The sequence below is a fragment of the Euprymna scolopes genome, chromosome 17 (assembly GCF_053919585.1).
Source record: "Euprymna scolopes isolate OS-2025 chromosome 17, ASM5391958v1, whole genome shotgun sequence".
Classification (NCBI taxonomy): Eukaryota; Metazoa; Mollusca; class Cephalopoda; order Sepiida; family Sepiolidae; genus Euprymna; species Euprymna scolopes.
This window is the reverse complement of record NC_136498.1, coordinates 43,821,803-43,836,548: the sequence shown is the minus strand read 5'-3', so window position 1 is coordinate 43,836,548 and position 14,746 is coordinate 43,821,803.

Sequence of the window (14,746 nt, the reverse complement as noted above, 5' to 3'; positions counted from 1 at the left end):
ACTGAGGATATTTGCTATTTTCCCGGGTACTCGTCTACAAAACTTTTATATGCAGCGCTCTTCATCACAGTAGCAACACCCAATAATCTACTAACTTTTTTCCTGCTTTTGAGCCTTATATATTGAACCGACTACTATATCTCCGTTCTTACATTTCGCCTATTTTTGTATTTGTATGGGGTTTCTGCACCCAGGCTTTACCTTAGATCCGTCGTCTTAGAACAAACCTCCATAGTTCAATTTTACATCTGACTTGCATCAGGCCGTATCATCCATTGTATTTCGGATAAATCTTTCTGATGAACTGCCTTCAGATCTTGCCGTTCGTCTTTTATCAGCGCCATCTAAATCGCTTGATCTGTTATGCCTTGTCGAAAAATCGCACAGCTCCTGATTGCTAATTACTCTATTTCCCACATCAATTTCGATATGTGCATCCTCCGCTAGTCGTACTATCCTTAGCATATAGTTCCGAAATCTTCATAATCTCTATAGCCTCACGTTACATAACTATACTATATATGCACTGTGATTTGCAATAATCTTGTAATACTGTTCAAATTAGTTTTTTTCTCAATTTGTATATTTAATCATATATTATTTGACATCAACTGTAAAAAAGTTAATTAACACGTAGTAAATTAATGCTTTCCGACATGTGTTTTCATTTGCAAGATAGCACTTTAAGGAATCTGTTGTATATCGTCGAGCCATATGTTACATCAATTCTCCTCTCAATACCCGAGTGTTTTGTATTCTTTAAATATAATTTCCTCTGATTATTTTAGTCACAAAATTGAACACGATTTTAAATGTCTAAGTTTCGAATTTGAACGAAATCCATAAAAAGATGCTTCTCTATTTTAGTTTTAACGGCTATTTTGTGAAATGATTGCGGAATACATAGATGTAAACTAACATTTTAAGATAAGTGTGCCAACAGTCGATATGTAGAACTCTCAAAATCAAAATACAACCGAAATAACGCAAGGCAATATAAATAATTCGGAAATTAGATTTGATTTAGTGTTTGCAAATTATGCTGTTAAGAGGGTAATTCTGTATAACGCATACAAAAATACGTATATAAATTTTTTCAAGAGGAAACAACACATAGGGACACCAGAACGCCATGTAATTTCAAGTCAGTATTTCTGTTATCATTATCGCGTTTCTCTCGCCAAGGAATTCCTATTTGTCTAGTTCATGTTTACATATTATTCGTTTGTTTTTAATAAGTAAGACGATCAATGTGTTTGTTTTGAGTGTTCTCTCGCAGCATTAAGTTTTATAATAAGTTGCCCTACTTCTAGATAAATAGCTCTCAATTGATTTCCATGAACAGCATAATGTAATACTTTATGAAAGGAAGGTGGATTTATGGCTAACATGTAGTATTTTGGGGCAAAATGTAACTACTGACGTTTAAGAATAAAATATGTTTTATTCGACTATAATACTTTCCCAGGGTCCGCCAGCATTATAATAAAACTACTGTACGGCCTCAGTATGGAAGAAGGGAAACGTATGTCTTAATCAGTGTTCGCACTAAAATGTCTATAACACTCTTTAATCGCATCAGTAATTTAATATTTGATATAAAAAAATTAATATCATAATTACAGATAACCCTAAACAGCTGTTGTGTTTTTACTCATGTTTAAATAATGTTGTTTTTCCTAGTTATATAGATTGTATGAGTTAATAATTTCCTCATTGCTTGAACTGGTTTCGGATGGAGGCAAGGAAAACACGATTTATTCTCGATTGCTTTTGTGTTAGAGAAGAGATTCATATCCAATTATATAAACATATATACATATTTGTCTTTATTATAGAGTGGATGATGGATTAAGAATTATCCATATTGTAAATATTTGTCCTATGAAACTGTTTTGTTTCTTTTTTTTTGTCTTATAAAAATCTGCGTAAATTTACAGCCCACACATCATTAAGTATTTAATTGAACAAATCGTACGCTTCTGATTTTAAAGAATTTCACTCGAAATTTTAACAAAACCCTACAGGCAATATAATGGCGATAGCATCAAGAAAATATTCGATTCGCTTATGACTCATCCAATCAGGAATAACCAGAGAGTTAAAAACAAGCAGATAGTACATTCTATCGTATTTTTTAAGAGGACTCGCTACAGACAAGACGCAAATACAGATGATTTTGGAAGCTGAATATAATATTACTTAAACATAAGAAAACAACAATAAGTGTTCGATAGAGAAATAACGACACAGGAAACAACAATAATTTCCCTTTTTCAGAATAATATCTTAAAGAATATACGGCATAATCACGTTGACACACCGGTTCCCGCTGGATCACAGAAGTTACTCAACGTTGAAACTGGTCAGTACTAAATGGGTGACATGTTTGTGACTTCCAGGTGCTGTATGTTTTCTCCGCTTATCTCGGCATTGTTTCAGTTCGTCCTGGATTTCTCTTTGCCACTGAATCAAAACAGTACCGAATCAGGAGAGGCCTGGTTAGAGATTGCGCAACTCTTACCTGATAATTACACGCGTAGCTGCGACTACATGGGCATTCTTTGTCTTTCGAGACGAAACGGAGCCATCAAATCTGATAGAATATCACGATTAAATAGCATTATACAGGAAGCTAGAGTTAAAGGACTGCACAAAATAAACTCAAGAACAACCCGATGTATGTGTGTTTTGTTCTCGACTTGCCTCCGCTTGAGAAATGTGTAGGATTAGGCTGCCCTAAAGCTAAAATAAACACTTCTGTAGAATTCATCGCAGAATGGTAAGCGGCTATGTTGTGAATTATTGCGGATACATAGATATAAACTAAACAACTTTGTATGTACTACCTAAATAACATTATCGTGTTTAATTCTCTTGGTCGAATTATAAAAATTAAATTTATATAATAACCGTCATATTTTCTGTTTTCAAATTAGCAGCTCAATCTTTCGTCGGGAGTCGGCTAATAACAAACGAATTAAATGAGTAACCTATAAAACGTTTTTATTTATAAGGGTTCTGCATTAAAGGGTTCTTCTTTATTTCGTTCATTCTTGATGATAAATCTTTCAATCGTTTTCTTTTCATTTCGTTTTTGTACTCTTCGCAAAAAAATCGGCGGTAATCTTTCCTGTATTATTAAACATGTTCTGCGTTTTTTTATATGATATGTATTACTTAGTTTCGTTTTGTAAAAAGATCATATTCATTATCACACCTGAGAATATGATTTATACTTCCAAATTTACTACCTTTTGTATAAAGTACAGTTTGGATATTTGGATTGATAAATATCTGTCTCATATAAAAGTGTTTGATAAGGTGTTAGACACGTTTCTCTAATGTAATTACCTTTCCCTTTTCTGCATCCTTTCTCTTGCAGAGTTGATGTTACTAGTCTGTCATTTTTTGTAAAAATTATCATGGCATAATTTTATTAAAAATCATTTGGTTTATTCACTGCTTTTTATACCTCGTTCGGTTTTGCTCTTGGTCTGGTAATCTCGAAATTCTTTGATTTTTTTTTAGATATTATTTTAACTTCCTGCATATTAAAAAACCGTATTTTTTAATTGAAGACATCGGTTTGGAAAAAGGCATCTTGTTAAAACGTACTACGATGCGGCATGACAGATTATTTGAAGTTGATATAACATAGTGAATAAAAATTAGCTGTATTTACAGCATTAGTTAAAAAGGGTTAAGTTTATTTTATTATAAGACATTTTATTTAATATAATCCCTGTCGATATGTTTATATTTTTTCGTTATTTGTATTTCTTCTATTACAATAATTTATTTAATTTCATTATTCTTTTCATTTTCTCTGTTTTCGCTTTGTTCTACAGCTTTATTCTGTATTTATAACCTTTTTATAAGTCTTTATATAAGCCTTTTTTGTTATCTTTTCTTTTATTTGTTCTTTTATTGTAGTCGATTTTTCTAAATTTATTTAATCATTCATTATTGTTCAAATTTTGTCTATTTTTTTCGGCTTGATTATTTTTTTTTATTCGACTTCATTATTTTTAGCTAGTATGTGCATATCTGTACATAATAATTTTTCCTATCTATTTTATATTTATCAAGGTAGGTATTTTATATTTCCCCATATATTCTAGCATGTTATTATTTTACTAGCTGGCATTCTCTACTTTTCTACATGATTATATTTTTTTTTTATTTTGGAATTTGTTTATCTTTCTTGTTTATTTATTTTTCATCCTTTAATACCGATATTGCATGAACTTATTTGCGTTGTATGTATATCATTTCTGTCTATGTTTATATTTATTTACTATTTTTTTATATTTTTCCGTTTTCTGATTGAATAATCTTTAAAATAATATTTCGACATGAATTTTAAACATTTTTGCTTCAGTCATTCACGTTGCCACATGCCTTGTACATTTACTCTTTATTTTTATTTAACTGTTCCGTTGTTTTCACATTTTAAATCTTTTTAGTTTATTTTTCTGACTTTTAACTCTTTATTCTTTTATACCATTTCATATTCACTTTATCTGTGTCTATGTTTCTTATTATTTATTGATAAAAATGTGTGAATGAAATATGTGAAATCCTGTTTTGGAATTTCTGTATATTTTCATACCACGGCAAAAGTTCTTCATGGTAAATGAGCACTCAAGTCTGATGCGTTCTTCAGATCTTTTAACAACATAAATGGAAAATACACTGAAATCAAAACAATATCTTGCTCAAAATTCGATTAGGAATAATACTTGAATATGGACCACTTTTTAATAAATTGGATCCCATATTTACAAACAGCCACTTTTCTCATCTTATAGCACGCATGGCTTGATACGTCAGCAATCTTTCAATTTTAAGGGGTTATCTTAACAAAAAACACTGTACAGAAATAAAGCTATAAAATAAAGTTATAAAATACACTACTTCTCATTTCCCTATCTTTTTTATCTTATTTTTATTTTATTATCTGTACAAAAATAAAGCTATAAAATAAAGTTATAAAAGCCAAGTACGTCCAAGGATCGATTACTGCTGCCATATCTGGGCAGGAGCTGCTAAAAACAGCCTATTCTGTCTTGACAGAGTAAAAAATAAACTTCCTGGCTTAGTGGGGGTGCCCTTTTCTCTACCCTGCAACCTCTCTCCCACAGAAGAGACGTTGCGAGCCCATCCTTGTTTTATCTTTATTTCTATGGCAGGTGCTCGTCTGAACTCCAATCTCTGGTCCCCCATCGCCAATCTGTCATGAAAAACACCCGTCTAGCTGAATCCACTGTGAAAAATTTTCCCCACTCTGTATCTGTGCCTAAGTCAAAACGTATATTCCATGAACAAAGCTTATTTCTTAGAACTGCACGCCTGTGGAACTCTGTTCCGTCTGCCTGCTTCCCACCTGACTACAACTTGGATGTCTTCAAGTCCAACATAAACAAATTCCTAATGAACCGCCCCCTTAAGTAAACACTTCATTAAATATCAACACTAACGTACTGTACTTGCAATAACCCTTATCCCTGAGTGGCTTACGGGCCTTGATAAGTGGTGACCACCGTGTAAAAAAAGCATAGTAATACACAGACAACATACATCGTTTATTAGATCATCCGAAAAATTGTGGTTTAGTTATTTTTATTTCCAGGCTTCTGCGTTATTTTTCACTCATATTTCACATCGTTTCGCTGTTCATTAAACCATTCTCTCCTTCTATAGTCATGTTACATTCATCTTGGTGTTCATTCTTACTGTGTTCTTCGTCTGCGTGACTTCCAGGTTTACAGTTCTTGTGTTTTTTCGTAGTTCGAACATTCTACTTCTCATTTCACGCATTGCCCTATCTTTGTATCTTTTATTTTAAGAAGAATTACACGCTCTTTAAATGTTTATTCTCTGTTAATTTGGTTATTCATTCAAACCTACTGTCCGTTACTGATTCTTTCTTTTTTTTAAAATTATTTCGCGTGTTATTCATTTTCATATTTCCCGTTGTATGCTTATATAATTATATACAACGTACATTCTACTTTTCTGATTTTTCTGTGTTTCTTTCTTTTTACTTTATTTAAGGTATTCAGTCTTCTTGCCATTTTGACTTTTATATTTTTCGCGTGTCCTAATTTCTTTCTACCATCCGTCTTGCTGGCTTATGTTACCTTATTTCTTAGTGACTTTTTGCTCTGTCATTCTTTATTTTCTATTACTTTATAATTTCTTTATATATTCATACTTTCAGCAATTTCTTCTCTCCATTCTGTTGTCTTTCTGCTTTTCATTTAATTTACGGCGCTTTTTTTATTTTCAGTATTTCATTCTTTCCCGTCCCTCTTATTTCTAACTCGGCTGAATATGAAAACAAGTTTGTTTTTATTATCCCCTCATGCCTTTTAATATCAAAATAAATGTAATATTGATATAAAAATAGAGAAAATCAATTGCAAATCAATATAAAATTTATTGGATCTTCGTTGCTGATTTTATTTGAATACCCCTTAATATGCCTTTTATGATCGTCACAGCGACTGTCATCGAATAACGTCAGTATCATAAAAATGTTTTTTTCTGTTGTTTTTACGGATTCACTTGAATAATTTATTATACGCAGCGTTAAATGCGCCGTAAGATCTCATAATGACTTTCTTGTCGTCTTGTACGTCACGGTTCAGATACAGGTATCATAATCCTATCAAAACGCACTGAGTTAATTATTATAAAATATAAATAGATCGACCAGAGTCAAATGGGGTCCGAATGATCCCTTTTCGTTAAATTCTATCGTGTGATGTAAAAGAAAATTCCGATGTTTTTCATTATTTTTTTTCCTATTAAGGATACTTATCAAGCTATATTTATGAAGGTTTAGCAATCCGGTATAAAATATTTTTGTGAAATATTTGATAAAGCTTTACTGTACAATAATTCAAATCTTTGCTCATTACCAGTCTTATCTTAATCTGATTACGTGAGTAGAAATATGCTTAAATAACCTTATATTCCCATGCAGTCACCCATGAAACTATTGATCATTCTGTAACGGCTTACCTATGCTTACGGGACGAGAACCATTAGGCGCATTTTAGTTCCGATTAGTATCACGATGGTTTTAAAGATAATCATAGATGCAAAGTGTTATATAGCTTCTCATACTACATATCATATCATCTGTCCTCAGGCAATGAAAGATGAAATTTCTAAACTGTATCAACTTGTATTTTTCATGAAATTAGTTGTACGAATATTTGGTAAAACTTAATTTTCTTTATATTGAAAACTCAGGAGAAGAAAATAAGCAGCATCAGCTTATTTTCGATATAGAGGCGTGGTAACGCACATTTAAAAGCAGACATGTGCACACAGCACATTTCTGAAATATTTTAAGGTGCATTCCTGTGTCCAATACAATGATCGGAATTTTAATTATCACGAAAACAAATAACTTTTACATTGCGAGTTAGGAGTTATGATTTGTACAATACAAAAAAGAAAACTAAAATACTATATTTACATTCTCATGAATGCTGATTATTGCCTATTTAAGAGGGGCCAAAAATACTGGAAACGAGAAGAGACCGCTCACAGTAGTCAACGTGTTTTGATATCTTTGAAATTCTTCCGCCGGCGAGCTACACACCAACCATTCTAATAACTTCTCTCTCTCTTTCTTTCTTTCTTTCTTTCTCTCTCTCTCTCTCTCTTTGTCGTGTGTAAAAACTTAATAGTAAATAAAAAATATTTTTGGATAAACTCGTCTCTGTCTTGATTCTGAGGATATTGACAAAAGAATTGTCATGTGTATATATAATTTATACAATCATTGCAAAAGGTCAACGTTTTGTCACCGTGATCAAGTTAGAAACATATTTTGATCAGTCTATCATGCTTAAGTAAACATTTTTTGTTCTATAAAATTTTGCTTTGAAAATCTGGAATAATATTATTGAGTTGTAAGCAAATTCAGTTTTAGAAGAGAAGTCAAGCACCGGGACAAAATGGTTATATCCCTCAGTTGGAAGTATAAAAAACACTTCGGGAAAACGCACAGAAATTACCATTTGACAGACAGTTCGTTGAAGTCTTTAGCTGTAAAAGCTTGCAGGCAAATCCACTAAAAACCCATATTTGTATAAAATATGCAAAAGGGGTATTAGATGTGGAAAAGAGGATAATTGATATTTACAATCGCAATTAAGAAATACATGTTAGTATAACGACCGCTTTTTTTTCAAATTATGGCAGATACACCGATTTGCCAACTGAAAAGTGTGATGCGAAACCAATTGCTTTATAACTCAACACCACTTAGAAAAACGCCGCAAACGGAGCCCGTATCTATAGCAAATCAAATGAATCAAGCGTTTCATCATTTAGTTGAGGGCGTGAGAAAAGAGGTTTAACGACGCCTCTCTTACACTAAGTATGTTATGAAGTTGAAGAGTATAAAATGACTTCTAAACAAATTTCAGACTTGACGTTGAAAAACAATTCGAGGCTGACGATTGTGTTTGACAAACCAAACGTACGCTACGTCTTAATATAACTCAAGTCTTGCATCACTTACAGGACAGACACGCGTAAAGCTACCCACCTTTCACCAAAGTAAAAAAAAGAGTAACTACCCCTTCTTGTAGCAAAAATGAACCTTCATGTAGAAACGAAATATTCGGACAAGGTCAAAGGGAATAAATTCCAAGTACAGATTTAGCTACGCTGCCGTTTTTGAATGAAATCCCCTAAAAGCCCACTTATTAATACTCAAGAGAACGACATTCGGGAAAACAGTAGGGTGTCAGAGATGTTTTCTATCCTCATAAAAAGAGGTTCCACTACGCGATCCAATTGCAATATGTGTAGTCGTGATTCGTCAAATTTTGTCCTTACACTGACAGCAAGGCACATTTCTCAAAGCCAGGTAGACTTTGTTACTATCTTCTCCTCGGCCGCTTTCAGGACTGCCAGCAACCATTGTAAAAGAGTAATAAAGCACAAGAGGGTGTTGTGGGATCAGTCCGTCATATCCAAGTAGCTAAGAAGCCGCCTAGTTCCCACTTGTTTAAGCAAATATCAAACAGAATCCTGAATAGAAATGTGTGCTCTATCCAAACCATTATGAATAGACCTGGTTTAATCTCGACAGCATCGAGCAAATCAAAACACTTTACCAAAAAGCTCAGAGTAAATTATACCTTATGGCATTAGAGCCGCCAACTTTCTGTATTTGCTCCTGTTCCTGAAAACACGTCCATGCGACATACTAATATGTGTACGTGGTGTTGCTTAGTTTATCAAAAAGTTCAATTTCAGTAAAGCAACTGCCCCTACGGCATTCCAATTATAGTGATTAAAAAGCTTCAACCTGAACTAGCTCCCATACTTACAAAGCGGGTTAAGCATTGTTTAAAATGAGAATCTATCCCAGCACTACGATGAATCGTAGTCTGTCCTGTATTTAAAAAAATCAGGTGCTCAGACATCTTCCTCTTAATACAGACCAATCAGTCTCAAGTGCGTCATGTGTAAGTTGCTGGTATCTGTGTGAAATAGAAAAGTAGTCTAACAACTCAGCATAGATAGTTATTTTAATGAAATGCAACATGGTTTCCGTTGTGCTAGACCTATCACAGATTTTCTAACAGTTATACCCCATGGAATTCATGAATCTCTCGACAGAGGTTACCTTCTAGGGCATTTGGTTTTGACATATCAAAGGCTAATTAAAAAAATCACCAGCTACGATGTCACCGGAAATACTTGATCAATGATCAAGTCATTTATCTCTGATGGGTTCATAAGAGTAGTGATTTATAGGAAGCTGACAGTATTATAGCTGGAGTCTCGTAGGGGTCCATCCCAGGCCCAATTTCCTTCCTGATTTGCATCAATGATCTCCCTAATCACATCCAAATATCATTGATAATCATTTATGCTGACGACACCAGTATCCATGGCAACACTTAAAAGGCTGTAAGTGATAAACGTTTCTCTGATTCTCTTTTCTCTGATCTTGAGCACATAGTGTCATGGGGAAAGATGTGGGTGGTTAATTTTAATGCATCAGAAACAAAGTTTCTATCGTTAGACCATCAACGCTTTGATTTACGTCTGGTATCAATTGAAATTAATGACTCTCGTCTTGGCAATGCTCTGTGTTTTGACAAACTTCTGGGTCTGATCCTCACTCCTAAAGAGTTATGGAGCATGTAAACAAAACCGTTGCCAATACTACTAGGAAAATGGTGGAATACCTCTACTAATTAAGTAGATATCGAACTACTGATGCATCTTTTTTGCTGTGTGAGCCAAGTGCGTCCACGAATTGCGTATTGTTGCCAGATCAGAGCAGGAGCCGCTTAAAGCACATCCTGCCTTGGCAGAGTACAAAATAGATATCGTAGCCTAGTGAGATGGTGCTTTTTTCCTTGAAACCTCTTTCCTACGGAATATATGTTGAGAGCCTGTCTCTGCTTAAGAGTTATTCTTATTGCTAGTGCTTCGCTGAGCTCCAATCTATGGCTGACTTTGTCTGATTGTCACGAAAAATACACATCTAGGTGAAACAACTTACAATAATTTCCCACTATGTATCTGTTCCTATACCTAAACTTAGATTCAATTAACAATGCTTCAACTGTTGAACTGCATGCCTGTGCAATTCTCATCCGTTTCCTTGCTTTCCAGCTGACTACATTCTGATCCTCTTCGCGTCCAGCATAAAGAAGTTCTTGATAAGCCGTCCCGGTAAGTAATACAATTTACCATATTTCCACTATAAACGATTATGATATTGCCACATTTACTACTGTGCAGCCATGAACTTTTATTTAGAGTAGCTTCTTAGTCTTGATAAGTTGTGACTCCTTTGTAAAGATCAGACCGAACGAGACGCCGAGTATTACACAAGCTCCGTCACTCAAATTCAACAGCCACTGAAAAGCTACACATCTTGCACCAATACGTAAGTCAAAGGACTTGTCGCAATTAATTTGAATCCCTGATATTCTCTCATACCATCTGATTACAAAGACTGTTATATCGTCGACATAGATGGAGTACTTTTCCATGGTAGAACTAACGACGTGATACCTCGTAAAACTAGATCTTGGCAAGCACATCGAGTATTGGTCTTAATGGATAATACTGGCGAATGGATTAAGATAAACTGAAGGACCCCGATTATATCATATTCATCAGTTGTCGATAAAAGAACCTCCAATTCACTATTGTACATCCCATGTGAAACTTGGTCCTAATTGATCAGCATCGCCTCAGTCTCGAATTCTTCTATGATCAAGCGTATCAAATGTAGGTTATTAAAATTGATCTATCATCTAAAGCATATTTTCGTTCGGGACTAATCAGACCATCTAAGAAAGCTTCAAATGATTAGCAGGAACTTAAAACGGAGTTAAGCATCGTAATTATATGATAATTATCTAATCTATTTCTACCATATTTTCTTTTGCGTAGCAGCTTTAGGATGTTCTAATAAAATGCACGGGATTGATCTATTCTTAAATCCTGATTGAGATGAAACTGTCAGCAACGCAGCAAAAGTTTGTAACATCAACTCCGTAAGGCAGACTATTTTTTCCTTGAAACTTTTAAAGTCCGATTCGCTTTAAGGTTTCGATGATCTTATCCTCCGTTATAATATATTCGCACCTACCCGCTTCGGTCGCCGAAAGGTGAGGTGTCGAACTATTCTAATCACAGACTGAGTCTTTGGTAAAATGTCGCTGAAAGTAATGTTCGGTAGATTTTCCCTTCCGTTTAAGACTGGATGGTAATTTTAACATCCTCTTATCTCAGTTCATCTGTGTCCATCGAAAACGGAATACAAACCGCAACAGATTTATTTGAAAACGTTTAAAATGCATCCAAACGAGCGAATTTTGACAATAAAAGTTAATATATAAATAGTGAAATGACAACGCATAAAATATAAATCGACAGCAACGTCAAAATAAAAAAAATTCAACACGTAGCAACTTATGTAAACGAAAGATAAAAGAAAAACTATACGTGAGAATTCTAAATGATTTAGCATGTTTTATGGGGTTATTCCGGTTTCTGATTGGTTGGTATCGGAGTGTCGTTCCATTTGATTGTTCAGTTTTTATCACCCTTGTCTTTAAATGGAACCTTTTCACTATTTGTGAGCATATCTTTCCCATTCTACCTAAAGTATTGCAACCGCTTTCATAAGTCTTCTTAATCAGGAAATAAACGTGTAATAAAATTTAAACAACGGAATAAACCAAAGTAAAAATTAAAAAAAGATATAAGTTATGTTTTAATTTTGTTCAAATGTCAAATATGAAATTATTGTGTACACCTTTTGAATTTATTCTGTCTTTCACTAATTTAAAATTGAAGTAATTCATGAAATTGAAAAAAAAAGGAATATGAGCATGGTTACACAATCCGAAAATCGAAGAGAAATTGCAATTGTGTTTTATTTTAATTACCATATCTTTGAATTTTAATGTCAAGTCGCCATTGCTGAATTTACACATTTATAAATTGTATTCACCTTCTCATAATTTACACAAAAATATCTTATTTAATATTTTTTATTTATTTATAATTAGTTGATATTTATTTTCCTTGATAAAATTGTTAAAGATCGAATCAAGAATGTATGCACTTATGTGTAGTTTACAGGAAACTAATTATCCAATTTATTGATTCGTGTACGATAATTAAATAAAAATAAACAAATTCTTAAAATTGACTTAATTACATGAATAATGTTGTGCTATAAAACGGATGATTTCAAGAAATTAACACTGGACAGCTCACAGAAAGAAAACATGTAATAGACAGCATGCTGAAATTTGTAATATAGGCATTTTATATATTTGTATATACTTCATAAATAAAAAAAATAATATAAATAAAAGATAAATATAATTGAGTAGGAATATATATATATATATATATAGATAAATATGATACACATTTCCCATATATATAGATGTATGTATATATATATATATATATATATATATATATATATATATATATATATATATACATCTATAATATCTAGGATACCTTAAACGGGCCTTATTATCGGGCTTGAAACCGACGGTACCAATGACCTGTCTCAACTAACAACTTTCTGTACACAAAATATATATATATATATATATATATATATATATATATATATATATATATTATGCTCCTTATTTTGAGTTGAGTATATACGGATGTGATACACGATATAGCATTAGCGTATTAAGCGATGCTCTTTGTGTATTAACAAAAACGGCATGATTAAATATATATATATATATATATATATATATATATATATACAGTTATCCACACACATTACTGTTTCGCTGTATCACAGCTCATCAGTGCGATTACACAGGCAACTACCTCAAGCCCTTACCGAAACCTAACTGCCCGTATGCCAGTCAAAGATTCGAACCATTACGCTATTCAGTAGCTGCTGTGCGGGCAGTGAATTAACGATGATTTGACATCGTCCGAATACCTTAGTTCGATTTGTTTGCACAAAGAGTATCGCTTAACACGCTAATGCTATATCGTGTATCACATCCTAATATACTCGACTCAAAATAAGGAGCATAATATATATATATATATATATATATATACATACATGTATATATATCGTTTACGTAATCGCGTTGCGAATTTAAATGCTTCTGATCAACAGCAAAGAAAAAACAGCATGATTAAATAATAGTGTATACAATAATAAAACTGATATGAGAGCCTTAAGATTAGAACAGAGCAACTCAAAATGCACGGGGTGAATTAGTATGAACTATAAAAAATGATGGGTATTAGAAAAAGAAGTGTTAGAAATGTATACAACGTTAAATAGAGAGGAATATATAAACAAAGGAAGTAAAATAGATATGTTAAATTAATATGTATCTAGGAAAATTCCAAGAAAATTCTCGCGCATTTAGCGGATTCGACAGTGAAGGCGTGTGATGTTACTTTTAGTATATTGGGTCGGAAATATTTACATTTCAGTAGCGTACATCGAGAATGTTCATTGGGTAAAATCCTATAGAAGTAGTTTTACAACAAGCAAAAAGATACAACACTACAGCAATGTTACGAATCATTATATTGTATGAATCACAAAATCCAATTGTTGGCATAGTCTTCCCCGGTTTTTATCAAGTAAGATTTGACTCTACAGAGAGATTTGGTACTTGCAGGCCTGGCCAGGAGAAGTTTGCCTACATCCCAATTTAAAGCGTGATTTTTGATAAACGAACTGGATTCTAACTTGGGGCACCCAGGATGTCATTTCGTGGCGTTAACAACTAACCCCCGTCACATCCCCTTTGCAGACAGTGCGGAGCATGTAATGCTTTAGTGAAAGGAACGTTACAATAGCTAGTGCTTTTCACACCGGATAACAGAGAAAAAACTTCGAGGCATCATTTATTTTTCTTTTAAGGTCATTTTGCATTTTCGGATATGCGTTTTGGTATATACGATGTCTGACCTTTGCACAAGACTCTGAACCTTCCGCCGTTAAAGATGTTTTTATGCGATTCCCGTCAATTCAGATAGGCTGGTAAGCTTGAAATGAGTGCGAGAAGGGAGATGGTGCGCGTAGACGAAAAACTGTCATATAACATTGCCGGCCGGTCGATCGGTCGTCTGTACAGCGATCAGTAAAGTAGAGGCGATTCAAATTTTAGGACAGGTGTCGGCTGTTTGTGTCAAATTCCAAAGCTGGCCAGTGGCATTTTTGCTT